This window comes from Procambarus clarkii, chromosome 2 (assembly GCF_040958095.1).
Source record: "Procambarus clarkii isolate CNS0578487 chromosome 2, FALCON_Pclarkii_2.0, whole genome shotgun sequence".
NCBI classification, from domain to species: domain Eukaryota; kingdom Metazoa; phylum Arthropoda; class Malacostraca; order Decapoda; family Cambaridae; genus Procambarus; species Procambarus clarkii.
This window is the reverse complement of record NC_091151.1, coordinates 38,747,747-38,755,683: the sequence shown is the minus strand read 5'-3', so window position 1 is coordinate 38,755,683 and position 7,937 is coordinate 38,747,747. Positions and strand designations below refer to the sequence as shown.

At 39.3% G+C, this 7,937-nt stretch overlaps 1 long non-coding RNA gene across 1 annotated transcript in view; it reads left to right on the top strand.

Moving 5' to 3' along the window:
* Positions 1-4,974: 4,974 nt before the first annotated feature.
* Positions 4,975-7,937, top strand: part of LOC123762243 (uncharacterized) — a 24,333-nt gene continuing 21,370 nt past the window's right edge. The window contains exons 1-2 of the long non-coding RNA XR_011228491.1: positions 4,975-5,391; positions 7,620-7,833. This is a non-coding gene — a long non-coding RNA (uncharacterized lncRNA). The remainder of the gene's footprint in view (positions 5,392-7,619; positions 7,834-7,937) is intronic.

The following is a 7,937-nucleotide window of genomic DNA, read 5'->3' as shown; positions in this document are numbered from 1 at the left end:
GCTAATACATTATGGGGTTTAGTTAACATGATGGGACACTTGGGCCCTACAACCATTTGGTTGCCAAAATCATTACCTAGAATAATGTCTACCCCAGGAATGGGCAGTTGTTTACTTACACCAACATTACACCATCCTGAAGTATATTTAGAATCAAGGTTAACTTGCAATAAGGACACTGGTTGCACACTTCCGGCAATACCCTGGAGAAGCACAACTTCACCCAGATCTCGGGTGTCAACATCATCAAGTACCTTCTGGGTAATAAGAGACTGTGAAGCTCCAGTATCACGGAGTAATTGAACAGTCTTATGTCTACCATTAGTACATAATAAGGTACCTGTGGACATATAGGGTTTGAATTCAGCCATCCAATTGGGACTGACTGTAATACATGAAGAATTAATAGGTTGCACTCCTTTACTCATAATAAGACCAGTTGGTCGGAGTTCAGGATGCAAACTAAAACATGAAGAAATCACATGCCCCCTTCTCTTACAATGGGTACAATGTTTGACAGTGGACACACTGGTATAACCAACTGCCGGTTTAGAATTAGCATTACTAGGCTTAGATGATCCTGGCAATGGAGTAACCATCTTAGGGTTAGTAAGAGAAGAGTTCACGGGAGTAACTGTCGCACCAGGAGGAGACTTATACTGATAAGGAGTACGGTGAGCATTGAAATTTACTCTACGACTAGACTTAGGTGAAGTGGCCATAAACGGGGCCTTAGTCAGCAACTCATGCTCATCCGCGAGCTTTGACAGCTCATCAATATCGGTTACATTCTTTTGTTCTGCCATAAAAGTAGACAACTGGTCTGGAAGACAGGACAATACTTCTTCCATTATGAGAAGATTCTTTAGAGCATCAAAATCCGTGACTGCAAGTGACTTTAACCATCTGTTGCAAAAATTCGTCTTCTGACGAGTAAAATCTGCTATTGTTTGATCCTTGATTCTCCTTAGGTTCCTGAACTTTTGCCTGTGTGCCTCTGGATTTAGTTGGTATGCATTGAGGATGCTTTTCTTTACAAAGTCATAATCAAAACTATGAGAGTCAGGTAAGGATGTGAAAACCTCCTGACTACGCCCCTTGAATTGAGACTGCATAATGGCTACCCACTGATCCCTTGGCCAGTTCATACTGATGGCAATTTTATTAAAATGTGCAAAGAAAACCTCAGGATCTTCCTCATTGAACTTGGGCAACTCTATATACTTATTCATCCTGATGGGATTATTATCACTATTTGTTGAAACATTACTAGTATTTCCATGCCCAGCTGCCATACGCTGTGATTCAAGCCTGAAGTTAGTGTCAGCCATTTGTTGTTGAATCTCTAATTGTTGCTTCTTTGTGGCTTCAAGTTGCAACTCAATTAAACCTCTCTGGTTTTGTGCCGCAATTTCTAAACGCCTAGTCTCCAGCTCCCTTTGCTGAGCTTCAGCCTCTAATATTTGCTGTTGCTGTTGAGCTTCAATCTCTCTTTGACGAGCTTCAGCCTCTAATATTTTCTGTTCCCTTTGAGCTTCAAGCTTAGCATTGGCTATTTGCGCTTCTAACTCAAGACGCTTTAACGTCATCTGATCACTCGACTCCTCTCTTAACTCTTCTAGAATTTCTTCCTCTAAATCCCCATTCTCAACAAAATGCGTCACAATGACTTTCAATATTTGGGCTTTAACCATTCTATTGCTGGCGGTCAAATCCAAATGATTTGCCATTTGTATTAACTCAGTCTTTTTAAGGTTCTGAATCCCTTCAAAGTCTGGGTGAGCCACCAACGCTGCAACTTTCTCCTCCATCGTTACTAACACTTGGCACTTGATTCACAAAAATAATTAACACAATGGCACTGCACTACACTTCACTGTAAAATTGTCACCACACTGAAAATTCGCTTGGCCTCACTGCACAAACAAAATATATAGGATGACTTACCTCAAAATCGTGAAACGTTGTTACTTGACACACAGGAAGGCTTGCTTGGCACATGGAATAGTTCTTAAGAAACACACAGAGACACTTGACACACTGGTACCTAGGAAGGCAAGGTTAGATTAGCATAGTAAAGTTAAAAGTGGGACAATATTTCCCGGCACAGGCCCCCATAACTCTTTGTTACCTATCGTACGTTACGGCTCGTGATCCTACAGCAGCCAAACTTTAATAAGTCTAGGGATACGACACAACTGCTGTTCTCAATAGCGAATCACCAGTATAACCCCTTAATGGGTAATGAGCATAAAATAGAGTCTTCATAGGACTGAAGAATAAAGACTAAGTATATATATAATTTATATTAAATAAATCTCAAAGGCAAACAGATGATTATATGGTCACAATATATATCACATTAAAAATATCACTGTAACTTCCAGACATTAAATCAATATTAATATATGTATATGGCTAGAACAAAAGAATGACTTAACTCCAAGATGATATCTCCCTGGTTTCTGCTCAGCTACTGAACTACAATATGCGAGTCAAAAAACACATTGCCTTGCCCCGCGAATAAATTGCCAAAGTTACAATATTTATTATTTCAACAATGGAGCACTACATTGTGACAAGAGTAATCTTAACTAACTTAATGAATAATTAGTACATATTGATATAGACAAACAAAGCAATTGTTTCTTTACATAGTAATTAAAATATGCATACAGAAAGAAATAATGGCATGCACACCCAGCAACGGACGATCCCACGACAATTTGCCAGATACAGTTCACTCAATTATTATTTCACTCTGTTACCCACTTATGATCACATATAAATCATTAGTTCCCGTGGGAAAACTGATCACACAAGAAATAAACAATCATTCCCACGATACGCTGGGCCTAACGCCAACACTGTAACATGAATGTGCATTTGCATAGAACATATAAGTATAACAATATACATGCTTGTAATTTACATACAATTATAAATGTACATATTAATATATTCACTTACGTATCTTATAAGGGTACGTAACATAACTCTTGCCAATGGATTAAATTTATCTGATCTGCAACGTCAGTGTGAACTTATATTTAAATTATGTAGTTCTTTGTGCAAAAACAAAAATACGTTAGAAAATATTACAGCACTCCTGTATATTATAGTGTTTTTTATGGCAATTCTTTACAGAAAGTTGTGGAGGAATATATAGCTCGCAGTGTGGGGGCATAATACCAGGTGTACTTGGTCTGGAGTAGCTTTAATAAATCTGATGTGACATATCGTAAGTGCACTTTGTGTGACGTATCGTAAGTGTACTTTGTGTCGTAACGTGCCGTAAGTGTTTGGTAAGCGTCTTTCACACGTCGTAGAAAGCTGGAGAAAGTTTGGTGATAGTCCCAAAACACAGTTGCCACCATAATGGTCCTGACATTGACCATTCCATTACCTCCCTATAACCCGTTTGCTGATTTATATAATTTGTTTCATTTGCCCTTCTAACTTTAACAAACATTCTTACATTTAACACGAGTTTCAGTGAAAGCGCATTGCGGGGCTGCCTGTTCCTTCACCATCCACTGGATAGGTGGTGTGGGATGAAGGTGCATCCCCCCCCGCCACACTGTATCTCAGTGTCGGGTGAATGACATCAAAATACAAGATTATAAATAAAGTACAAATACGAACACTTGCCCATGACGAGCAAGACTAGTAACTGTGTGGCTCACCATAGATGTAAAGTGCCTTGTATAGTGACTGTTGTGAGCCTCTTGTTGAATCACTTCAACAAAAAATTATCGATGTGTATATGTATTTTTGTAATTGATCGTGTGTATTATTATATATATATATATATATATATATATATATATATATATATATGTGTGTGTATATATATATATATATATATATATATATGTGTGTGTATATATATATATATATATATATATATATATATATATATATATATATATATATATATATATATATATATATATATATATATATTTATATATATATATATATTTATATATATATATATATATATATATATATATATATATATATATATATATATATATATATATATATATATATATATGTCGTACCTAGTAGCCAGAACTCACTTCTCAGCCTACTATTCAAGGCCCGATTTGCCTAATAAGCCAAGTTTTCCAGAATTAATATATTTACTATAATTTTTTTCTTATGAAATGATAAAGCAAACCTTTTCTCTATGTATGAGGTCAATTTTTTTTTATTGGAGTTAAAATTAACGTAGATATATGACCGAACCTAACCAACCCTTCCTAACCTAGCCTAACCTATATTTATAGGTAAGGTTAGGTTAGGTAGCCAAAAAAAGCTAGGTTAGGTTAGGTTAGGTAGGTTAGGTAGACGAAAAAACATTAATTCATGAAAACTTGGCTTATTAGGCAAATCGGGCCTAGAATAGTAGGCTGAGAAGTGCGTTCTGGCTATTAGGTACGACATATATATATATATATATATATATATATATATATATATATATATATATATATGATAACCATCTTTGTAACCCATATGTAACTCCTTTTTTGTAACAAAGTTCAAATAAAGTAAATATATATGTGTACATACAAAAGAATGGGTTCACAAACACAAACTCACAAACAAACTTTTTCACAAACCTCACAAACTTTTTTATTATATATATAATATATTATATATAATATATTAATACAACATTAATAAGTGCATAACTAGCACCAAAAGATTGTCACTCGCTTAGCTAAATGAACTCTGGGGTTCAGTTTCTGAACCGATAATGTGACTGTAACCCTTTCCACCACCGCCCACGGGACGGGTATGGGGTGCATAATAAAGAAGACATTGAATTGCGCGTGAAGTTATTTGGGGCCCAGATCCTGACCCCTCAACCACCGCCCATGGCTGCCTATACACAGCCCAGGGGGCGGGCCCAAAGAGCCAGAGCTCAACCCCCACAATCAAAACTAGGTGTGTATAGCGCGTTAACAAACTACGCCAAACTACTTAAATTCTCATATATAAATTACATTTTTTCTTTTAGCCTAGCTCGTCAAACTTGTAATTTGCTTAGCTAGACGAATAATGAGGATCAGTTCGTGAGCCCATTATGTGCCTTTGTAACCTTTCCTCCACCACTCGCAGGACGGAAATTACGAAGAAATTACAAAGAAATTGCATTACAAAGAAATTGCATTACAAAGAAATTGCATTACAAAGAAATCTACATAACGTTTTCCGTAGAACGCGAAAGCCTCTTGTTAACGAGCGCGTCTTCCTGGGGGCGGCTCTTAAATTAACCGAGTTTGCCATCCTTGACCAAGTGTAGAGGGCGCAGTAGACGGGAGCCTCGCTTGATGACGGAGACACCACAACCTCCACCGACCTACATCCCTGGCACGAGTGAGTCACACGCGTGTCTGGCTCGCTCCTGTACCTCCACCACCACCGGCTGCACCACCACCACCGACAGCACCACCACCACCGACAGCACCACCACCACCATCACCACCGGTACCACTACCACCGGCAGCATCACAAGCAGCAGGAGCATTATCCACCCCCTCCCCCCCACCCTCCGTCGCTTTGTTAATAATTCGTAAACTGATATAACTATAATAGTTATTTATGCTGTTATAATATACTTTGTGGAAAAAAAATTGTGCAAAAAATGCTGCTAAAATTATGGTGTTGCTGGAACAAGCTGAGAAATAGCCTCAAGAATTAAGAATTGAAACACTAGAGAATAGCACAAGATTGGAAATAAAATGTAGAAAGCGAGAGAAAGAGAGAAATTTCGATGACGTGCAAGAAAAAAATTTGCAAGGTGTTTACACTATGTCAAAGTGTTGACCGGACCGAGCAATCTCGGTTTCTGAGCCAAGGAAAACTCTCAAGATTGGGAACCCGTTTTCAACCACGTCTCTAGGCCTCTGTGAAGCATTATAGACATGTGCTAGCCTCACATGGCGCCAATGGATGTCGAGGACTAACTAGATATAAAGCATATTATAATATCTAGATTCACAAGTCGTTAACCAATCAGCTAAGTATCGTGGTTGCCTCTAGACGCAATGGTTTATTTACCCGTTACGTTAAGGCCGTAGAATAGTCTGTTTACATTCAGTATCATTCAAAGAAAATGACGGTGGAAAGAGATTGGGATGGGGTAAGAGGGGAAACTCAGACTCTCGAATCCCCAATACTGTTTTAGTCCAGCTCAAATGAGTGTCGTGATTTTCAAGATAATCGGAAATTTGGTTTGCTCAGTGTTCCTGCAAGCCTCTTTTTCCCCCATAACCACCTCGTAGACGCCTATGACATTGACCATCTTGTGCCTGTTTACTCTAGTAATGGCACCCTGGCTGATTAACCCGGCCTTTCGAATAGTACATGGCATTTAGAGTATAGATCCCCTAAGGAAAAAAACTGACGCTAAAAATTGCGGCTCGCAAAACTGACACTGTTCCGTTTTCTATTCGTGGATCCTCTGTTAGGTTCTGGCAATTTATTAAATCAGTTTAGTGACGCTGGGAACGCTCGAGAAGACTGGATGGATAACTAGGTACTCTTGAATAAACTACCCGGATATCTACAGTAGGCACTATCTGAATGATATCTACAACAGGTATTCTTGGATAATCTACAACATAGGTAGGTCTAAATAGCTGTACTGGCCTTGTTTTTTCCGTTCGGAAAATATCAAAATATTTATTGTTTATTTATTTATGGCAGTATCTACTATACATATACTATAGGCCTAACATTCCACCGTTATGGTTCACTATTTTCGTTAACAGAAAACGTTCACAATTGGCTTATCCTGCCCGGGAGTCTAACCCGGGACCATTCTGTCGTGAGCCGACTGCTTAGATTACTACCCTATAGGTCATCTGGGCAAGTGTCTTGAGAAGTACTGGAAACTTTACAAGAAAAACTTAGAGCGTCATCTGCCCCTCGAATCAAGCCCAACCACTTGGGGTCTCGCTTTCATGCCCGGCGTTCAATCCCCTACTATCCATGTGGTAGGGCACCATTCTTCCCCCCCCCCCCCCCCTTCCTCCCATCCCAAATCCTTATCCTGATCCCTTCCCAGTGCTATATAGATGGAATGGCTTGGCGCTTTCCCCGATACTTTCCTTCCCTGCCCCTCGAATTCTAAAAACGCTATCTCTAGATGATTTCGGGGATCAGTGTCCCCGCGGCCCAGTCGCTGATTAGGTTTATATCAGCCCGTCCTCCCAAGGTTTCCCAACGTCAAGAAACTACCGCACTAGAGTGCCTCCTAACCTACCCGAGGACCCAAAACAGACAACAGGACAATATGTCACTTTCGCGAGCCGCTACCATTTTCTAGTACGACGATTTTTTGGCCTTTTGGCCTTAGGTAAACTATGCGTCAAAATGCGACGCTCTATTAGGAGAACGGGTTGAGCCATATTATTCTTCTTGCTGGTCCGTACAGTTTGCATGAAAGGTTTATCCTCCCTTTTGCCCGAAACGCTATGCGTACTAGTGGCTTTAGGTATTGTATGTACTTGCTCTATAAATCAGAATGTTTGTAACTCCATCTATGTATGTACTTTTCCTAAATAAAGTATTATTATGACTACACTGAGCCATATTTACAGTCAGTGATCATCTCGGGCTGCGGCTGGCAGCGAGGCGTCCGACCCCGCCACCAGCCGCTCTGCTCACACGTAACTTCATGAGCTAAACCACAATATTTGTGCCGCCTTCACCGACCTCTTTATGTAAACACTTAACAGCGACGACCAGGAGAAGCTAAAACCTGAACCAGAAGAGAATTATGAAGTCATAGACGTCACATACTTTGTGTTCACCGTATGTATAAAAAGAAAAATATTTTTTAATCTTATTTTGCTTAGGCTAGTTAGGTTGCATAGGATAGGATAGGGCAGGTTGGGTTAGTTTGGGTTTGACTTGTG